This window comes from Staurois parvus, unplaced genomic scaffold, assembly GCF_062004578.1.
Source record: "Staurois parvus isolate SC_StPar_1 unplaced genomic scaffold, SC_StPar_1.0 ptg000031l, whole genome shotgun sequence".
Taxonomy (NCBI): domain Eukaryota; kingdom Metazoa; phylum Chordata; class Amphibia; order Anura; family Ranidae; genus Staurois; species Staurois parvus.
This window is the reverse complement of record NW_028317827.1, coordinates 8399210-8420523: the sequence shown is the minus strand read 5'-3', so window position 1 is coordinate 8420523 and position 21314 is coordinate 8399210. Positions and strand designations below refer to the sequence as shown.

Sequence of the window (21314 nt, the reverse complement as noted above, 5' to 3'; positions counted from 1 at the left end):
CCATTGTGCAAGGTCTGAAGAAAATGCATGTTGCCTGGCTGTGCAGGACTACAGGGGGACGCACAACTCAGCGACTCCTAAGCGGGTAGTGCTACACTGGTATTGCACAGAGCTGCTCCCGTACCTTCCCTTCTGGGGTCCCCTGCTGGTGCTCTCAGCTCTGCCTTTTCTGTTCCTCCCTCCCTAGCATGCTGCTTGCTTTGGAGGCATACCTGTGGGCTCGCTCCTGAGCAGGGCTGTGTACACCCATAAACACACACAACGTGGTTTGGCACCACCCCCTCCTCACAGGATTTGATTGACTATAAATCTGCCTTCTGAGACCAGGAAGAAAGAGCAGGTCTGCTGCAGACGGACACAGCACTGGATCAATAAAGAACTCAGATAAGTATTTGGAGGGGGGAGCAAACAGTTAGGAAAAGGTAATGCATTAAGGTAAAAAAAACTTGCAATTTTTGAACCATTTTAAAGCAGAGATATGTGTATGTCTTGATAAAAAGTGTTTTTTTTTCACTTGCCATTAAACTACTGGATTATAGAAGAACTTCACTCTCCAGTACATTTTTAATTTACCCTCTTACCTGGTGGTAGAGAAGGATCTGGGGGTTCTGGTAGATCACAAGTTTAATAATGGCATGCAATGCCAAGCTGCGGTTTCTAAAGTGAGCAAAATGCTCTCTTGTAGTACAAGAGGTATAGACTCCAGAGAGAGAGATATCATTTTACCCCGGTACAAATCATTAGTAAGACCTCATCTGGAATATGCAGTTCAATTTTAGGTACTAATTCACAAAAAGAACATTGGGGAACTGGAGAAAGTGTAGAGAAGGGCAACCAAACTGATAAGAGGCATGGAGGAGCTCAGCTATGAGGAAAGATTAGAGGAACTGAATTTATTCTCTCTTGAGAAGAGGAGATTAAGGGGGGATATGATCTCCATGTATAAATACATCAGTGGTTCATATAATGAACTTGGTGTAGAGGTATTCACCTTGAGGTCATCACAGAGGACAAGGGGGCACTCTTTACGTCTGGAGGAAAATAAATGTATTCTCCAAACACAGAAAGGTTTCTTCACAGTGAGATCTGTGAGAATGTGGAATAGACTCCCTCAAGAGTTGGTTCTGGCCAGCTCAGCGGATTGCTTTAAAAAAGGCCTGGGTTGTTTCTTAGATACACAGAATATAACTGGATACTAACATTTATAGGTAAAGTTGATCCAGGGAATATCTGATTAGGGGATTGGGAAGGAAATTTTTCCCCTGCAGGAGCAAATTGGATTATGCTTTGCTGGGTTCTTTGCCTTCCTCTGGATCAACTGTGGGTATAGGATTATAACTCTTTTTGTTTTTTTTTTAATATGGTTGAACTGGATGGACTTTTGTCTTTTTTTCAGCCAGACTAACTATGTAACTATGTAACCTTGTCCGCTGGGTTGTCCTAAAAAAACCTCACGCACCAAGAGAAACCATGGTTGTCTCATGTAATCAACCACTCCACTGCTAAATGCCAGGTCACTCATCACCAGCTTTTCTTTTTATGTCATCAACAGTGTTGCCAACCTGCAGCATAATTTTGAAAATTGAAAATTTACTGACGGAGCACATTTTTTTTTACTGACAACCTAACAAATGAAATGACAAAACTAACACAATCAATATTTAAACAGTATAAACACAATATGGAAACACTTACAATACCCAAAACTTATAATTTGACTGGTTTACACTTACAAAAGTCAACACAGCATGACAAATTATCAGCCCCTGATATTTACAGACAGTTGTAAAAATCAGTAATTTTTACAACCTCTCCATAAATTTACTGGCGGTTAGCAACCCTGGTCATCAGGAGGTTGGCTGTCTATTCCTGGTTCTTGCAGCAAGCCCCCTGATGATGTGCTACAGTGCATGCGTACCGTGGTGGAGATTGTTCTGAAGCCCCCTGGCAAGATGGAAGGGCAGGAGGATGGGAGGGAATTATGAAAAGTCATTGAAGAGAGTGAAAGTCTACTTCATAGCCGTATCTAGTGACCTCTTTATTACCTTGATACTACTCATAATCATGCCATCAGAGACGACCTGAGCAAGAACACCGACACCCCCTGGGTGGATAGGGGAATGAGCATTTTGGTGGGAAAACAGATTAACACCCTGCTTGTGACTGTTCACCTATTGAAAGGGACAGGAACATGATCCCATGCTCAGGAAAACCTCCAGATTGCCGGGTGAAATGGAGAAATTCACCTATGGTCTGGGGTTGTACATCAAGGAGATGCTGGTTAGCTCTCCAACAGAGACTGCGCTGCGGAGAAGGCACGTGAACTGTTCCAGGAAGCTTGTCCTCAATTGTTGGTTCCCTTGGGCATCCTATACCCGCCTTACCCTATCCCAGTTCTAAATTCCCTCAATACAAACAACAGAACCAAAACTCAAGGACTGATTTCTGACTTTGGATGCAAGCTTGTGTGGAGAATGCTGATTACCTGGCTGTGCAGGACTATAGGGGGACACAAATCCTTGGCAACCCCCAAAGGGGTAGTGCTATATATACAAGTTCAGCTTTTTCCCGAATACCCTCTATGGGCACCCCACCTCTGGTTACCTAACTTGCAAGAGCAGGAAAATAGTCAAATTTGTAACCATAGGACATCAAATGTGCTAGGACTACAGAACACCTTCCCTTTTCTTTATTTCTATAACACAAAGAGGAGTGATTGAAAGAAGAGTTTGTAACATTTTCACCACATGCCCATTTGCATTTGCGAAGGTATTTGGACAGTTGTACAATAAACTGTAACTAAAAATATTGGGTGGCACCATAGTTGATATCCCTGAGGAAGAAGCAAACTTACGGTATATGTTCAGGAGAACCTGCCACAGGAAATTCCGCCATACATTTCCCTGTGCCATCCATGGGAGCAGGTCACAGTTCACTAAATTATACATTTCACAGATACTGTAGGTTTCAAGGACACTCACGGCATTTGATTCCCTTTGACTGGCCATACATTATATAATTTTCTTGAGATTTTTCATTTAGATTTACCAAAAAGCCATATAATAGGAGGTCAAACCTAACACTTTCAATTGTATCCAATTAGGCAGGCTCTTGCATTACATAGTTGAAGGTAAATCTAAAGGAAATTGGGCAAACATTGGACAGAAAATTGTATAGTGTATGGCCAGCCTTTATCAGGGCAAAGTAGCAAAGGCTAAAATGACTTAAATCCATCTGGCCGGTGACCATTTCCACTGCAGTACACACGCTTTTTTATATGGATATATGGATGGCATATGGATGGATTTGAAGTGTTTTTAGCCTTTGCCACTTTGCTTCAATAAGGAGAACCCAGAGAATAATATGCTGCAATTATTTACGAACAGGTTTAGCACAATGACCTGTTTGGGGAGGGCCATTTCCAATAACTTCCCCTCCCCCAAAATAGTTCTACACTACTATAGCAAATTTATAAAACATACACTTTTCGTATAGTTCAGCAAAGAGAATTTTCAAAGTGCAGCAACCCTATAGCAACCAATCCAATTTCACCTCTGATGTCAGCAGTGTGAAAAATTAATTCTGATTGGCTTCTTCAGAGTTACTGTATTCTGCACAGAGAGCTTGCATCACTGAATAATGCTTAATAACATACACAAAATTAGTTTACAGCTGAAAGAATACTAATTCAACAATCCTAAATAAAATAATCAAACGTCAAGTGGGATGTGCCGTTAAATGAGATGACAGTAATAAATTCCTATCTAATTACAATGACAAGTTATTTACGAGCACATTTTAATTAAAATTCTATGTAAGAAGGTTAATTAATAGTGTTAAATAACATTTTAGGATTTATTATTGGAAGATTTATGGACACCATTTACTGATTTGCAAAATATAAAGGATGTGTTGAGTGACTGCTGAAGTTTTTTCTTTCTGCTGAGGAAAAGGTCAGATGGGCTAAAATCTACATGACTCATTCATTCAGTTATAGATGAGTCACGCAAGCTCTCCTGGAGAAAATATTGTACATGGGAAGCTTGCAGTATCGTAAGGAGAGAAATTAGAGTAAAATTCGCAGTCATTTTGACCATACAAGCCTCATCCTAGGGCACCAGGGGGAGATGACGCAGGACCAAAGGAAAACATTTACTATTTGTGTTAATCTTTTTGCCTTTGCTGGCCACCATTGTAAGCAAATACAGCATTATAATGGAAGACAAAGAAGGCAATGAAGGCACTGATGAGAGGAGTCACATGATGTAAGGGTAAAGCAAGGCCCATCATTTGTGTCAGTAGCAGTAAATTTAAAACCTGCTGTTGGTGTCATTGAGGATAGAATATACGGTATAACATCATTGGTGTAGGTGAAATAAAATGAACCCCATTGTTGGTGTCGGAGGGAGAAAATGCTCCTCATATTGTTGGTGTCAGTTGGAGATTTGTGTCAGACTCCTACTGTGATGAACAAATATGTGGACATTTTCCAATGACTTTAGACTGGTCACCATACCCCTCTATACACATTTGTCCCAATTGCCTTTTAGACTAACAGATAAGATCACTGTATTTATTCGTCGACGTTGTATCAGACTAATGCAAGCCATAGATGGGTCAATGATGGGCAAACTGGCCGATCTTTTTACCGATAAAAAATCTGCGCATGAGCCGTGACCTGCAAGAAAAAGAAGAAAAAGATGAAAAAGAAGAAGCAGAAAAAAGATAAGAAGAAGGAGAAGAAGAAGAAGAAGTAGAAAAAAGATAAAAAGAAGAAGAAAAAAGATAAGAAAAAAAAGAAGAAAAGGAAGAAGAAAAAAAATAAGAAGAGAAAGAAGAAGAAGAGAGAGGAAGAAGAAGAAGAGAAAGAGAAGTAGAAGAAGAAAGAAAGAAGAGAAAGAGAAAGAAGAGGAAGAGGAAGAGAAAGAAGAAGAAGAAGAGAAAGAAGAGGAAGAGAAAGAAGAATAATTCCAGTTCGCTATTATATTTGACATGAAAAAGTATTGCGGTTGCAACAATGTATCTATTTGTATCCGAAAAACCCATCTGTATCCAAAATGGATACAAATAGATACAATGTTGCAACAGCAATACTTTTTCATGTTAAATATAATAGCAGGGCTCTCTGCAGGGACAGAAGTAATTAAATGCCGGCCGTAGACTGGAAGAAAATTGGCCGATTTTTTTTCTGTTGGTGGTAACGTTTGCCTATTGAACGACCGATTTTTTGTTTTTTTGTTAAAAAACCGGCCGGTTTTCTTTCCGTCTATGGCCTACATTACCAGTCTACATGTAACTTACAGCAAAACCTCAATCTCTCAATCAACATAGATTATTTTTAATTCTTATGACCTGCTAACATTAATAAATAGATCAGAAAATATATCATATTTACTAGTTTAAACCTTTTTTTTTTACATTTCTTCAGTTACTTCCAGATTTCTAGACTTTCCAGGTAAATGATGTCACACATCCCAGGAATCTTCAGGAGGGGAGGAGGGGTTTTCTTAGCACACCCTCCTGCCTGCATGTCTGAGCTAAGGGTGGATTTGTTCCAGAAACTGAATGCTACATGAATCATCTGCCTTTACTCAAGATGTCCATGGACAGAAATGGCCAATTAACCACTTCAAGTCTGGACACCCTTCCTGTCCAGGCCAATTTTCAGCTTTTAGCGCTATCACACTTTGAATGACAATTGTGCAGTCATGCAACACTGTACCCATATGAATTTTTTACCATTTTTTTGAGACAGATACAACTTTATTTTGGTGGTATTTATTCACCACTGGGATTTTTATTTCTTTGCTATATAAATGAAAAAGTCCAAAAATGTTAAAAATAAAGTTTTTTTCTTATAAAATTTTGCAAATAAATAATTTTTCTTCATCAATGTTGGCCAAAATGTATTCAGTTATCTTTTTAGCAAAAAAAATAACCCAAATTAGTTTATAACCAAAAATTTTAATGTTTCTAATTTTTTTTTTACATTTTTATTTTATTTTTTTATATTATTTTTTTTTTTTTACATACTGTCACCCTAGCAGTACAGTGTCACCATAGTGACACTGTACTACTTGTGGGGGGTGATGAAGATTTTTTTTTTTTTTACACTGATTGCTTTTACACCCATAAAGGCTGTAAAAGCAATCATTTCTCCTTCTCTATGGCTGCATTCTTGGAGCCATTGAGAAATACTTTGTGAGCTGTGATTGGTCACAGCTTGTCACATGGTACAAGGCTGTTGTGAATAGCCTTGTACCATGTGACCTCTGTAATCATTCATAGATTTCACACATAGCAAGCAATGATGTCAGATTTGACATCTTGCTTACTACTCTGTATGTGATCACTGATTGGCCAATCAGTGATCACATGATAGGGACCTCACACAGAGGTCCCGTCCAACGATCGGTGTTCCACTGTGTCCAAAGGAGACAGCGGGCACCAGATCGCAGTGCTGCGCGCTCCCAGGGAGCGTGCACAAGCAGGGGGCGGGGAGGCCATTTATAAACGGCCACCCGACCCTGCACTGCTTCCGTCCGACCGTTTATATACATGGGCCGCACGGGAAGTGGTTAACTTGAACATTAAAAAATAATTGTGATAGCGTTTTTGGTTTGTGGTGCTCAGATGCAGTGTAGTTCCACTTTAAAACTTTAAAGCGCACACTAACTGTCAGGCTCCGCCCAGCGGGATCTCTAGTGGTCCACGGCACGGGGTTTCCCAGGACGCGGAGTCTAAGTCCCAGTCTGCCTTTTCACCAGAGCCCCTGATGGTGGGGATGGACTTGGTGCAAGACTAGAACCAGGTCGCGTCCCTGGGCACCCCCGGCGGTGGCAGAGGGGTCCCACTGAGGGTATGTGCCCGGGATGAGTCTGCTGTGAAGGGGATGACAGACCCTGATCCGAGCGGGATGGATGGGATGACAGATCCCGATCCGAGCGGGATGGATGGACGACTGCTAGGAGTGAGCGAGGTCAGACTAGCCGGGTCGGTATCGTGCGGGCAGCGTGGTACAGAGGGAGCAAGCGGAGGATGGTCGGGGTCACAAGCCAGGTTCAGCAGGTAGCGGGCAGCGTGGTACAGAGAGTCAGTCAGAGGGATGGTCAGGAACGAGCCGGGGTCAGAGCAGGAGAGGGTCAGCGTAATCAGAACGGGCAGAGTTTGGCAACAAGGAAACGTACTAGCAGGAACACAGGAACAGGAACAAGACCTTGCGGCACTTTGGAAATGCACAGGGCAGATTTAAATAGGGCGCCCTGAGTTTCCATTGGTGCGGCCGCGATCGCTACTGCGCATGCGCGGCCGCCGCCGCGATCTCTGTATTCGCCGGCCAGGAAGAGTCGGCGATCTGCGCATGCGCACGACGCTGAGCGGCCGGGATCCCTGACATTGCCCCCCTCCTACGGGCAGCCTCCGGATACCCAACCGACCCCTTCCTAATGCCTGGTTCCGAAAAAATCTCTGCACAAGTCTTGGGGCGTGCACATTTTGGGCCGGCTCCCACGAATTTTCTTCCGCCCCATACCCTTTCCATTTCACCAGAAACTGAGTCTGGCCTCCCCTTTTCCTACAATCCAGGATAGCCTCAACTTCAAATTCCTCCTCCCCATCCACGTTTACTGCCTCCGGTGGTTTAGACCTTCGGTCCGGGAAGGGGTCTGGAGTTGCTGGTTTCAGTAGGGATACGTGGAAGACCGGATGAATCTTCATAGATTCAGGCAGAGCGAGCTCGTATGCTACCTCATTGATCCTGCGTTTGACCCGAAATGGACCCAGGAATTTGGGAGCCAATTTCTTCGATGGGCAGGACATCTTTAAATTTGTGGCGGACAACCAAACCTGGTCCTCCGGCCGCAAACTCAACTCCCCTCTTCTCTTTTTATCAAAAGCCCTCTTATTGCTCTCCTGGGCCTTTGCCATCGCCTATTGGAGCAATTTGTTATTAGAGGATAAAAAGCTCAGCATGTCCTGCATGGCCGGAACCGTGACTTCCGGAATCAAATCCGGCAAAAAAGTAGGGTGGAACCCATAATTTGCGAAAAAAGGAGCCTGGCCTGTAGCAGAATGACTCGCGTTATTATAGGCGAACTCCGCTAGCGGCAGGAGGGTCAACCAGTCGTCTTGGAGGAAGGTAGTGTAGCATCTGAGGTACTGTTCAAGTGTCTGATTCGTTCGTTCTGTCTGGCCGTTTGTTTGTGGGTGATATGCAGAGGACAATGACAGTTTAATCCCAAGCGTCTCACATAGAGCTTTCCAAAATCTAGACGTAAACTGAACCCCCCTATCTGACACAATATCCTTGGGGATTCCGTGGAGTCTTACCACCTCCCTGATAAAAACCTGTGCGGTCTCATGGGCTGTCGGTGTGTCCTTTAAGGGTACAAAATGAGCCATCTTGGACAACCGGTCTACAATCACAAAGATTGCTGTGTGTTCCTGGGAGGGGGGAAGCTCTACAATAAAGTCAACGGAGATCATGCTCCAAGGTCTGTCAGGTATTGGTAGTGGGCGTAATAGGCCCCAGGCCTTGTTTCTGGTAGTTTTATTCCGCTGGCACACGGTGCAAGTCTTAACATATTTCTCGCAATCCCTGGCCATAGTGGGCCACCAAAAGGTGCGTTGCAATAGTTCCAGGGTCTTGCGTATTCCAAAATGTCCCGCTAACGGGTGGTCGTGGCAGTATCCAAGTACCAAGGTACGGGTCTCCTCGGGAACTACAATCTGGCCTTCTTTCCAAAGAAGCCCCTCCCGATTCACTAAGGAAATACCGGGTGTGCCTGGCATGCCTATGGATGCGGTCTGCAGTCTGGAGCGGAGCTCAGATTGTAGGATCAAAAAGTTCCCTGAGGACAAGATTGTGTCGGGTCGGGGCGTCTCTTCAGGGTCCCCGAACATACGGGAAAGTGCGTCGGGCTTAGTATTCTTTGATCCTGGTCTATAGGTAATGTGAAAAGCAAATCGCGAAAAAAAAAGTGCCCACCTAGCCTGACGTGGTCTCAAGCGCTTTGCTGTCCTCAAATATTCCAGGTTTTTGTGATCTGTGAATATCAATATTGGGTGTACTGCCCCTTCTAATAAATACCTCCATTCCTCTAGTGCCACCTTGATTGCTAGAAGCTCCCGGTCCCCAATATCGTAATTCCTTTCTGCGGAAGTCAGTTTTCTAGAGAAAAAGGCCACTGGGTGCATGAGCTCTTTAACGCCCTTCCTCTGCGACAAAATCGCCCCCACTGCGTTTTCAGACGCATCCACCTCCAGGATATAGGGCATAGATGAGTCAGGATGGCTCAGGATAGGGGCCTCAGTGAATAACCTCTTTAAAGTGGTAAACGCTTCCTGCGCTTCTGGTGTCCACTGGAAACAGACCCCCTGTCTGGTTAACTGAGTAATCGGGGAAACTAAACCTGAAAAGTTCTTAATGAACTTTCTATAGAAGTTTGCGAAGCCTATGAACCGTTGGACCGCCTTCTTGTCAGTGGGTATAGGCCAATCTAAGATAGCTGACACCTTTTGGGGATCCATGGCTATACCTGTAGTGGAAATGGTCAGACCCAAAAAGGAAATGCTATGCTGCTCAAAGCAGCACTTGTCTGCCTTAGCATATAGACCGTGTTGGCGGAGTCGTTCCAAAACGTACCTCACATGCCCCCTATGGACCTCTAAGGATGGGGAAAAGATCAAGATGTCGTCTAGGTATACGACAACAAAGATGTCCAGATAGTCCCTAAATACATCATTAATGAAGTGTTGGAAAGTGGCGGGCGCGTTGCATAGGCCGAAGGGCATGACCAAGTATTCAAAATGCCCGAATCTAGTGCGGAATGCTGTTTTCCACTCATCCCCCTCTCTGATGCGGACTAGATTGTATGCTCCCCTCAGGTCCAGTTTAGTAAAGATAGAAGCTGACTTTAATCTCTGAAAGAGCTCAGGGACTAGAGGTAGTGGGTAACGATTCTTGACAGTTACTTTGTTCAGGTCTCGGTAGTCTACACAGGGTCGTAGGGATTTGTCTTTTTTTTCCACAAAAAAGATACCAGCCCCAGCTGGTGAAGCGGAGGGCCGAATAAACCCCTTGCGGAGACTTTCGTCAATATACTCCTTTAGAACCCCTAATTCCCGTTCAGTTAACGGAAATATTCGCCCAAAAGGTATCTCCGAGCCTGGGAGCAAATCAATCGGGCAGTCATATGTTCGGTGCGGGGGCAGGACCTCTGCCCCCCGCTTACTGAATACATCTAAATAACTATGGTAGGCTAAAGGAATGGCTTGAGCCAATTCTGCCTCCATATCCAGACAGAGCAAAGCCTGCGGTGCCGGAGACGCACTAGGGAGGCAATGCTGCTGGCAATAGGATGACGTGAAGTGAACTGATCCAGACTTCCAATTAATCTGCGGGTCATGGGCTTGTAACCAAGGGAGGCCCAAGATCACCGGAAACAGGGGGGATGCGATGGCATCCAGGCGGAGAAGCTCCTGGTGATGGTTGGCCACTGTAGTAAAAATAGGTGGAGTTTCACGGTCCACTACCCCTGACCTAATTTGGGACCCGTCAGCTAAGAAGATATTTAACCCTGTCTCCTTTGACTGTAAAGGAATCTGCTGCTGAGCTGCGAAATCCAGATCTATGAAGCAACTACATGCTCCAGAGTCTATAATTGCGGTAGTTACCACAGTTCTCCCTGGCAGCTGCAAGGAGATAGATACTGCTAGATAACTGGTGTCGTTCTTAACCTTAGGAGTAACCGTGGAAAATATCGCAGGAAACCTCCTCCTCTTGGCAGGGCAGGTATGTACTATATGGCCCGCCTCCCCACAATAAAAACAAAGCCGGTTTACCTGACGCCTCTGGCGCTCCTCAGACGTTAGTGGAGACCGAACCCCTCCTGCTGACCTGAGATTTGACGTATTCGTGAATTCCTGGTTCCGGTTGACCCGTGGAGACTTGGTCTGGACTGGAAGTCGCCTGGCTGATCTCTGCTCTTGGCTGGACCTTTCCCTCCTACGTTCCCGCAACCGGCGGTCAATCTGGATAGATAAGGTTATTAGGCCCTCAAGAGTTTCAGGCATGTCAACTCGGGCCAGCTCGTCCTTCAGTGGTTCGGTTAACCCCATGCGAAATTGGTGAGACAGGGCCGCCTCATTCCATTTGGTGTCACCACCCCAACGCCTGAATTCGGCGGCGTATTCCTCCACTGCCCGATTACCTTGCCTTAGGGTACGTAGGGACATTTTGGCCGTCGTGGCCGTATCTGGGTCGTCATATAAAAGCGCCATCGCTTTAAAAAATGCTGTTACTGAACCCAACTGAGGGTCTCGGTTTTCTAGTAGTCGGTGGGCCCAGGCTTGGGGTTCCTCTTGTAATAAAGAAATAATGAACCCGACCCTTATGGTTTCTGATGAGAACGTTCGAGGCTGGAGGTCGAAGTATAACTGGCAGGAAATACGAAACCTCCTGAATCTACCTCGATCCCCGAAAAAATGTTCCGGTAAGGGAACTCGGGGCTCCGGTGCAGATGTCAGAACTAGTGTCTCCCCAGGGCGCTCTTTAACCTGCCCGGTAGGGGTGGCTAAGGTCTGCAAACGGTCACCTAATTCTGTATAGCCCTCCTGGAGGAGCCTAACCCCCTCTGTGAGGGTGGCAATGTGTTAGCACAGATCGTCCAGGAGGAAGGTTCCCCTTCCAGACTCAGTCATGGCCGCAAGGTACTGTCAGGCTCCGCCCAGCGGGATCTCTAGTGGTCCACGGCACGGGGTTTCCCAGGACGCGGAGTCTAAGTCCCAGTCTGCCTTTTCACCAGAGCCCCTGATGGTGGGGATGGACTTGGTGCAAGACTGGAACCAGGTCGCGTCCCTGGGCACCCCCGGCGGTGGCAGAGGGGTCCCGCTGAGGGTATGTGCCCGGGATGAGTCTGCTGTGAAGGGGATGACAGACCCTGATCCGAGCGGGATGGATGGGATGACAGATCCCGATCCGAGCGGGATGGATGGACGACTGCTAGGAGTGAGCGAGGTCAGACTAGCCGGGTCGGTATCGTGCGGGCAGCGTGGTACAGAGGGAGCAAGCGGAGGATGGTCGGGGTCACAAGCCAGGTTCAGCAGGTAGCGGGCAGCGTGGTACAGAGAGTCAGTCAGAGGGATGGTCAGGAACGAGCCGGGGTCAGAGCAGGAGAGGGTCAGCGTAATCAGAACGGGCAGAGTTTGGCAACAAGGAAACGTACTAGCAGGAACACAGGAACAGGAACAAGACCTTGCGGCACTTTGGAAATGCACAGGGCAGATTTAAATAGGGCGCCCTGAGTTTCCATTGGTGCGGCCGCGATCGCTACTGCGCATGCGCGGCCGCCGCCGCGATCTCTGTATTCGCCGGCCAGGAAGAGTCGGCGATCTGCGCATGCGCGCGACGCTGAGCGGCCGGGATCCCTGACACTAACCAGATGTGTAGGGAAAACTTACGTGTGCTTTATTTCTGTAATATGACATCTAAAATGCTCTGTTTATCTATCAACAGGGTTTAATTTGAAGATGTTTACAGATATTGGCAATTTGAATTATAAATTAACCTTTAATAGCCATATAAAACTCATTGCACACTTTAAATCTATTTAAAAAAGCCTTCATTTTGCCTTCCCTATTAATCCCAATGCAATTTAACAAAATAAACTCAAAAATAGTGGGTAATTCTTTGGCTTCTGATGCTGAACGGAATAACAGGGGAAAGCAAAGGTACATATTTATTCTTGGATAATGGGGTCTTAAAGTAAAGTCTACTTTATTACCTATACCATCTGTACCATTTAGAAGGTATTCACATTTGTAGTGGCCGGTGATGTGACCAGTGTATGTGCACTATGCTCTGAATGGACAGCACACTGGAGTATGCTGGCCATTGAGAGCACTGCGCCATGACAGTAACTCCCATACGCATGCACAGGAGTGACGTCATCAAAGCCTGGCCATTCAAAAGGCTTGAACCCACAAACCTGAAGGAAGACCGGATGAAGATGGAAGCACCAACAGCAGTGCATACTAGCACATTATGGCTTAAACCACCTGGGGGCCCACATGTTTTTTTTAAATTTAGGACTTTACTACCATTTTAAATTGCATCTTCACTTTAAATGAAATTAATTCCCTACACCCCCTAAGCCAGTGATCTCCAAACTGTGGCCCGAGGGCTGGATGTGGCCCTCTGCTTCATTTTATCCGGCCCTTGGGGCATTATTCCCCCACTGTCAGCAATAGTGGGGCACTATTCCTCCCACTGACACCAATGATGGGGCACTATTCCTGCCACTGACACCAACAATGGGGCACTATTCCTCCCACTGACACCAATGATGGGGCACTATTCCTCCCACTGACACCAATGATGGGGCACTATTCCTCCCACTGATACCAATAGTGTGACACTATTTCTCCCACTGCCACCAGTCATAGGACATTTTTTACTGCCGCTGACACCAGGATTTTTTCTACTCCCGCTGGCCACAGTCTGGCCCCCCTAAAGATTGAAGAACAGTAAACTGGCCCTTCGTTTAGAAAGTTTGGAGATCCCTGCCCTAAGCGTCCATTCGTTCCAGTGGCCTGAATAGATTAACCGCTTCCGCTCCGCCCTATAGCATAAATACTGCTACAAGGTGGCACGGGTGCACAAAATCAATGTGACTTTACAGTTCCGGGTAGGGGGCCACCATTCACAGCCTCAGCTGTCAATCACAGGGCCCTGGCCGGTGATTACTCACTAGCACTTGGTAATCCCCGAGTATCTCCAAAGGGGGGTGGGGGGTGGGTGAGACCTGTAAATAAACAATACAGATCTCTCCCCTGTCAGCATAGCAGAGCCATACAAAGCAGAGTGCTTAAAGTGAAACATACACACAGCCCCCATAGGTAACAGTACACAGTTAACCCTTTGATCGCCCCAGATGTTAACCCCTTCCTGCCCAGTGCCATTAGTACAGTATCAGTGCTTGTTATTAGCACTGATCACTGTATTGGTGTCACTGGGGATGTCAGTGACACCAAGTCAGTTCCCTCCAGTCCTGCTAAAAGTCACTGATTACTGCCATTAATAGTATAAAAAAATAAAAATTCCAGTATATATTCCGCCATTTGCAAACACTATAATTTTCACATTAACCAATTAATTTACATGTATTGGGATTTTTTTTTTAGCAAAGACATGTAGCAGAATACATTTTGACATAAATTTATGATGAAATTTGATTTTTTAAATTTTTGTACTGGACATGTTTATTAGCAAAAAGTCAGTTTTTTTTCCTCGAAATTGTCCGTCTTTTTTTTAAGCGCAACAAATTAAAAACGCACAGGCAATCAAATACCACCAAAAGACAGTTCTATTCGTGGGAAAAAAAGGACGTACGTTTCATTTGGGTGCAGCGTTGCATGACCGCACAATTAAGTAAAAAAATAGTAAAAATAATGCAGCGCCGTATCGCAAAAGATGGCCTGGTCAGGAAGGAGGGTTAATCTTCTGGCCAATGGAATCCATAAATGCTCAAACGCTTGACATTATTATTATTAGTATTATACAGTATTTATAAAGCGCCAATGGTTCGTTCAGCGCTGTACATTACAAAGGGAGACAGAACATGTGACAGAACAATACCAATACAATGCAAAACATGAGGGGATCGAGGGCCCTGCTCTTTCAAGCTTACAATCTAGGAGGGAGGGGATGGTGGCACAGGAGGAGATAGCTGTGGGGGATGGAGTGGTAGGAAGAGTGGAGGAGGTCGGCAGGTTAGCAGGGGGTGGGGTAAGCTTCCCTGAAGAGATGGGTTTTCAGGGTGCGCCTAAAGGAGAGGAGAGTAGGTGATAATCTGATGAGTTGGGGCAGGGAGTTCCAGAGGATGGGTGACACCCTGGAGAAGTCCTGGAGGCGGGCATGGGAGGAGGAGACCAGGGAACTAGAGAGAAGGAGGTCTTGTGAGGAGCGGAGTGTGCGTGCTGGGCGGTACTTGGATATTAGGTCAGTGATGTAGTACGGGGCAGTATGGTGGACAGCTTTGACATGCCAAAATGTGTGAAAAATGTGGCTTTTGGTGGCTCCTGCTAGGAGAAAAGGCGTTCAGGGGAGCTGAGCAGACACATAGTGCATGTGGCCTTATACAAAAACATTATCTAAAATGCAAATATATAATATGTAGTTATATTTATATATATATAATGTATATTTAAGTTTTCTATACTGGCTTCATTGATTGCAAAGTGACAACACATTGGTAAACCGGCTCAGGAGCAAAGTGCTCCTGGAAAATATTTTAATATCTTGGCATCTACGTAATTACTTTTATATCTTTTTCATTTGGCTGCTGATTTAGCAACCAAAATGTTTTCCCTTAAAAAAATAAATCCTGCCATTTAAGTGAATAATGGTCTGTAGGAGCCCTTTCGGTTCCCAGACACACAAGCTTATTAGCACAGCGCCTTCTGCTCTCCCCCCAACATTCTCCAGAATGTGTGTTACGAAGTGGAGAAATAAAATTAGCTGTGCTCTTCTCTGTAAATTACATGTGTAATTAGCATAGAAGGAAATTAACTCAAAGCAGCGGAATATTCATAAGCTTGTAAATTATTCTCTATCAGTTTACAATGGCCCTTGTTCTGAGATCATATCGCAGCAGGCATGGCTCTATCCAAGAAACGTAAACTCGCTCTGGCCTTTTCTCAAATAGCAACATATATCTCCAACACAGTGTGACCTTTAAATGTAATAAAATAATACTCACTGATCCAGAGGAACTGTATACATAAAAATGTCGTCTCCTGGATCAACAGTGTTTACTAGGAGGAGGTATTATTGCAGATAGAGGTCATTTTATGAAATGGGGGAATGGAGATCGGGGATGACATAATTATTTGGAAATAACAGATTTATCAGTGAACGGTGAAAATAAGTATTTCTAAAGGATAGCTAAAGACTATTTAAAGCTGAACATGGTCAAACATTTTCACTTAAATACATTCCTCAATAGTAACAAAGGATATGAATCCACTTTGTGTACACCAATTATTTTTTTTGCAAACCCAGGTATTAATTTGTAAAAGTAGAAGTGACATCATCAGTGCACTGCATATAGCCTGTTCAGAGAATGGAGCTGTTGGAGGGGCTAAACAGCTCCACTCACTGCAGGATACCTGCAGCAAACTACATGAGGGGGCGGAGACAAGACCAGTCACCCTGCACAAGGAAAGAGAGCAACAGTGGCTGGTCTTTATTACAGGAACAGTTTCACACTGGACTATGGCACATAGTAAAAATATGCATGCCTCTTGTATTTAAACAGTGTTTACTTATCTTGAGTTTAGCTTTAAAGCCCAAGCTTCCAGAGGACCATTGCCTGCCTTGAGGATTCCTGTTTGTATTTTATGCTTTTTTCTACACATACTTTTTGTAGATGTCTTCATTGCAGGTCCTTCTCGCGATTTCCCCTGGTGTTAGGTGGTCCCCAATGATGTAGATAGTGGCACTGACAATGTCACATCAATGATACTCACTGTACTGTGGGCTGGATTCCACCAGAACATGGTGTGGGAAAGATGCGTTATGTGTGTGTTTCCCACATCATGTTCAAAGTGCACTGCCTTTGCAATCTGCTGCAGGTGCTAATACATTGTTAATGGCACCCCAAATTTAGATCTCCAGGCAACACTAAAATTGGGTACCCCCCGGCCCTGGTTCCGCTGACCACAGCTTCCACCACTCTCCACCAATCACCCCCCCAGCCCTGCCACCGCCATTCTCCACCATTCCCCCAAACCCTGCCACTGCCACTCTCTGCCAAACACCTTCCTCTACATGCCCTGCCACCGCCACTCTCCACCAATCATCCCCCCAACCCCGCCACCTCCATTCTCAGCCAACTCCCCCCCCAATCCACCCACTCTGCCAACACCTTCCCCTCCAGGCCTTGCCATCACCACTCTCCGCCAATCACCCCTCCAGCCCCGCCACCGCCATTCTCTGCCAACTACCCCCCAAACCCTGCCACCACCACTCTTTACCAAACACCTTCCCCTCCAGGCCCGGCTGCTGCCACTTTCAGTTTGTTGAACTGATACCTACCCCTGCCATTAGTTCTGGAAGTGTCCACCTCCCAGGGCTCTCTCAGTTTTTGACAGTCTTTCTCTATCCTCTCAGGACTGGACCTGCTTTCTCCATCCTGCTATGTCCTCCCAGGAGATTCTCATGGGTCAGTACACCCCAGCTCATCTTGTTCCGGGGGGCATTGCCACCCCCCCCTAAGAATTGCCACCCTAGGCAAGCCCTTTGCTTGCCTTGCAGTAAATATGCAGCTGAACGCAGTGCGTTTGCATTTTTCAATAGTAGTGCATACATTCCAGTGTAATTTGCAGCCCATTCAAATGAATGGGCTGCCAAATGCCACTGCAGGGGATTGCATAGGAATGCAAACCATGTTCCACTGCGATTTTGGTGTGCAGCCTACACTCTAAGTGCAGCACTTTGGTAACACCCCTCTGGGGCTCGGTCCATGATACCTTCTACCTACAGTAAGTCCTCAGTCTTCCAGGCTGGAAGACGCCCAGCGTCAAATTGAATGGGTTTCCTTAACACAGTGTGAATGAATGCATAAAAACATGTGCAATAACAAATGAAGGAGCCCTAAATGTTTTTTTAACTTTGTTTCTGAATATATTTAGGTAATACATTTGCACATGAAGGCATATGTAATTTGTGCCTCTTGATCTATATTGCTGCAAAATGGCAGCATATGACTGTTACGTAGGAGTAGCCCAGCTCAGTGTGTTTAGGTGCTAAACATTCAGTAATAAAGAAATTGTAAATTTATCTGTAAACATCCCTAGTTTGAAAGTATAACCAGGGCTGCATGTGCCAGGGGTAAGGGGTTGTTTTACAGGGAGAAAAAGTGATGAGAAATTCTTCTAATAGCGAGAGAAGCAGCAGCAGAATAAAAGTTTGATGCTCTGCCAGTGAGGATCTGATGTCATGCACTTCACAGCATTGAGAATGGAGCTGAGTGTAATATGAGACCTGAGTAGAAGGCATGGACCCCGTGCCACCCACATGCACGCACACACAGAGTCTCATAGGGAAATATGCACAGCTGAGACTGTCAATCACCTGCTGTGTGCTGGAGGGGGCAGAGATGTGTCCAGGGTTTGTCTGGTGTCAGAATAGACTGTTAGAAATGACTCATGTAGATAGCGGAGGAATGAGAGAGCAGACAGAACAATAATCATCCATCCGTCCATGTCTCCATGCTTTATTTTGCTGAGAAATCACTTTTTTTTTATAATTTACTTTTTATTGATTTTCAAAATGTTTACAACAAACAGAGTTGCACAAGTCATGAAATAAACAATAAAGAACAAAGAAAGAGGCTGATCGATGAGAGGTATATAGGTACATACAATGTCAGTACATAACAGTGAATTAGCCATCATTTGCAGACAATTGAGTAGGTAAGTCAGAAATGAAAAGATTCCACGGTTCCCAAACTGCCTCAAAGGTGGGGACAGCATTAGCATGTAAAGCAGTGAGGTATCCCATTTTACTAATCTCTGCTATAACCTTCACTAATTCTGATTGTGTAGGAGGCGTAATAGAAAGCCAATGCATGGGAATGGTTCTTCTGGCCGCTGTTAAAACATGGGAGGATAATTTTCTGGTAAATTTGGAGAGGCCTGAAAAAAGGCAGGCCCAATAAAAAGTGAATGGGCTCAAATGCAACAGGAACCTTTATGAGTAGCTGCAAAAGGTTAAGGACCTCTCTAGAAAAATGTGCAATGTGTTGGCAGGTCCAGAAAATGTGGAAGAGAATACTAGTTTCATCGCCACATCGCCAGCAGGCAGGAGAAGCGTTCAGATTGCGAGCATGGAGAACCTCAGGAGTCCTATACCTAAACATCAGTATTTAATAAGTGTTTTCTTTATACTCTACATATATAGAAGATCTGGAGGCAGCCCCCAAATCCTACTCCATTGATTCAAGGCAATATCCCGTTGGAGGATTTGGGGCCATTTGCACATATAAAGGTGCGTATCAATAGTAAGGGGGCTGAGAAATCACTTTGCAATAACACCCCCTAGCATTTCCGCCCGTGGCCATCTTGTGTAAGGGCAGATGATTCATGTAGCATTTATTTCCTGGAATTCATCTGTCCTTAGCTCAGGCATGCAGACAGGAGGGTGTGCTTAGCTGAGAAAACCCCATCTCCCCTCCTGAAGACTCCTGGGATGTATGGCATCATTTGCCTAGGCATGGAAACCAGGAAGTAACTAAAGAAATGTAAAAAAAAGTTTAAAACAAGTAACTATGATATACTTTCCTATCTATTTACTAATGCTAGCGGCATAAGGATTAAAAATAGTCACTATTCATTAAGAGAGTGAAGTTCCACTTTAACTAGTTTAAAAAACAGAAACAAAAACCTGAACAAAATAATCCACAATTGGACAGATTAAACTTTTCTTCAATATTACTATTTTATGACAGGACAGCATTAAGTCCCAAACCTTTTTACCTCTTAGTCCCTTATAAACATAACCTATTAGTTGTGCCTTTGTGGAGATGAGTGTCACTTTAGATTGCTGTAACAATCACCAACAATCAACAATGACTAAAAATTTCCATGCACACTTAACAGCTAATCTGCAAAAAAAAAACCAAATGACCCTGTCTAACAATTAATGTTAAAAGCAGAAGGTTTAGTTGCACACATTTGGAGATGTATGTGAAAGCCGCAGTGCCCCAACAAGGCTCTTCTGTATACTGCGGTCCTAACTCTATAGTTTTGAGAGTCTCCAAGTTGGAGCACATACATCGGGGATACATTCTACACAGGTTTGCCTGGAGAGAGCCCACCCCTCCTTAAAGGCAAAGGGACATGTTGGGTGCCCAGCAAAAGTACAGTGGCAGTTGAAGGCATCTAATGTGTCCCTCCGCTAAGTCTAAAGCACTTCCACGTGCGCAGAATGAGCAAACTGTGTGACTTTATTTCATGAAACAAATATCCACACTTATATTAAAAACGTGGTGCAGGAACTCAAGTGGCCAGCTCACAGTCCTGACCTGAACCCTACTGCATGCATAAAGCCGGACCCGCCAAATGATTGACAGCGGCGGTGTTTCTCATCCTACTTCACAGGGCAGCAAGCACAATGTGTTTCAGAGCCCCAGCCTCCTTTTTCAAGTTAGCCTGCTTGGAAAAGGAGGCGGGGGTTCTGAAATGCATTGTACATCATCTGGTGTTTGCGTGCTGCCCTATGAAGGAGGCTGAGAGACTCCGCCACTGTCACCCATTTGGCGGGTCCAGCTTTTTGTGTTTGGCATAGTGGTCAGTGAGTGTTCCTACATAGCTGCTGCTATTCTTTTCCTTCCACTGCCATGCCACTGCACCAAGTTTTTAATATAGGTGTGGATTTTGTTTCATGGAGTTATACAGTTTGCTCATTCTGCACCCTGGATCTCTGTTCTTTTTGCACGTTGTTTCTGATCATACCAAGATCTGTTCCCACCAGGACCTGCCGATTACCTATTGATCGTTTGCTGCCACTTTCCAACCAAGACCCATGGCCCATCTTGTGTGAAGCAGTGTTTGCTACAGGTCCCTATGAGCTGTAGATCTCCCCACTGCCTATTTACTGCCACTTCACATTCAAATTCTTTGGACTTTATCCTGTTTTAGTGGTTGTAAAGGTTGAAGGCTTTTTACCTTCATGCATCCTATGCCTACGTGCTTGATTTTATACACCTGTGGCCATGGAGGTGATTGGAATACCTAAATTCAATGACTTGGAGGGGTTTCCCAATTCTTTTGGCAATATAGTGTAATTCAGGCCGAATTTCACATTAATTTTCTTTAGAAAATCTGATGGTGCCACCATTGATTTCAAAATTCAACCAACCAAGCCTTCAATTTCACCTCATGTTGCTACAGAAAATAAGTTTCTTGGCCAAGAATTTTCTTTTTCTTCCACGTCACAGCTCATGCTCATTTCTTTTTTGTTTATATTTCTTGCACAATTCTCCCATAATTGATTTTAAATTCATGAATTTTTTCAAAACTGTGACCCACTAATGCTGTGAAATTCTAATGAAACTTCTTAGAAAAGATTTTCGAAAGAAAAATATTTTGGAATTTGACCCATGTACGGCCGGCGTAAGTCTATGTTAGAAAAATAAAGAAATATATAATAAAAATAAATAAATAGATAAAATTTAAAAATGGGGCAGACTCAATAAACTACTTGCTCTATTTTCTGCCATCACTTCATGTTTCTGCAATTGTTTAAATAACTT

General features: G+C 44.6%; 1 long non-coding RNA gene across 1 annotated transcript in view; it reads right to left on the bottom strand.

Annotated features, from left to right (window-relative positions):
• The window catches only part of LOC149470797 (uncharacterized), a 166244-nt gene that overhangs the window by 82510 nt on the left and 62420 nt on the right, over window positions 1-21314 (bottom strand). The window lies entirely within an intron of this gene.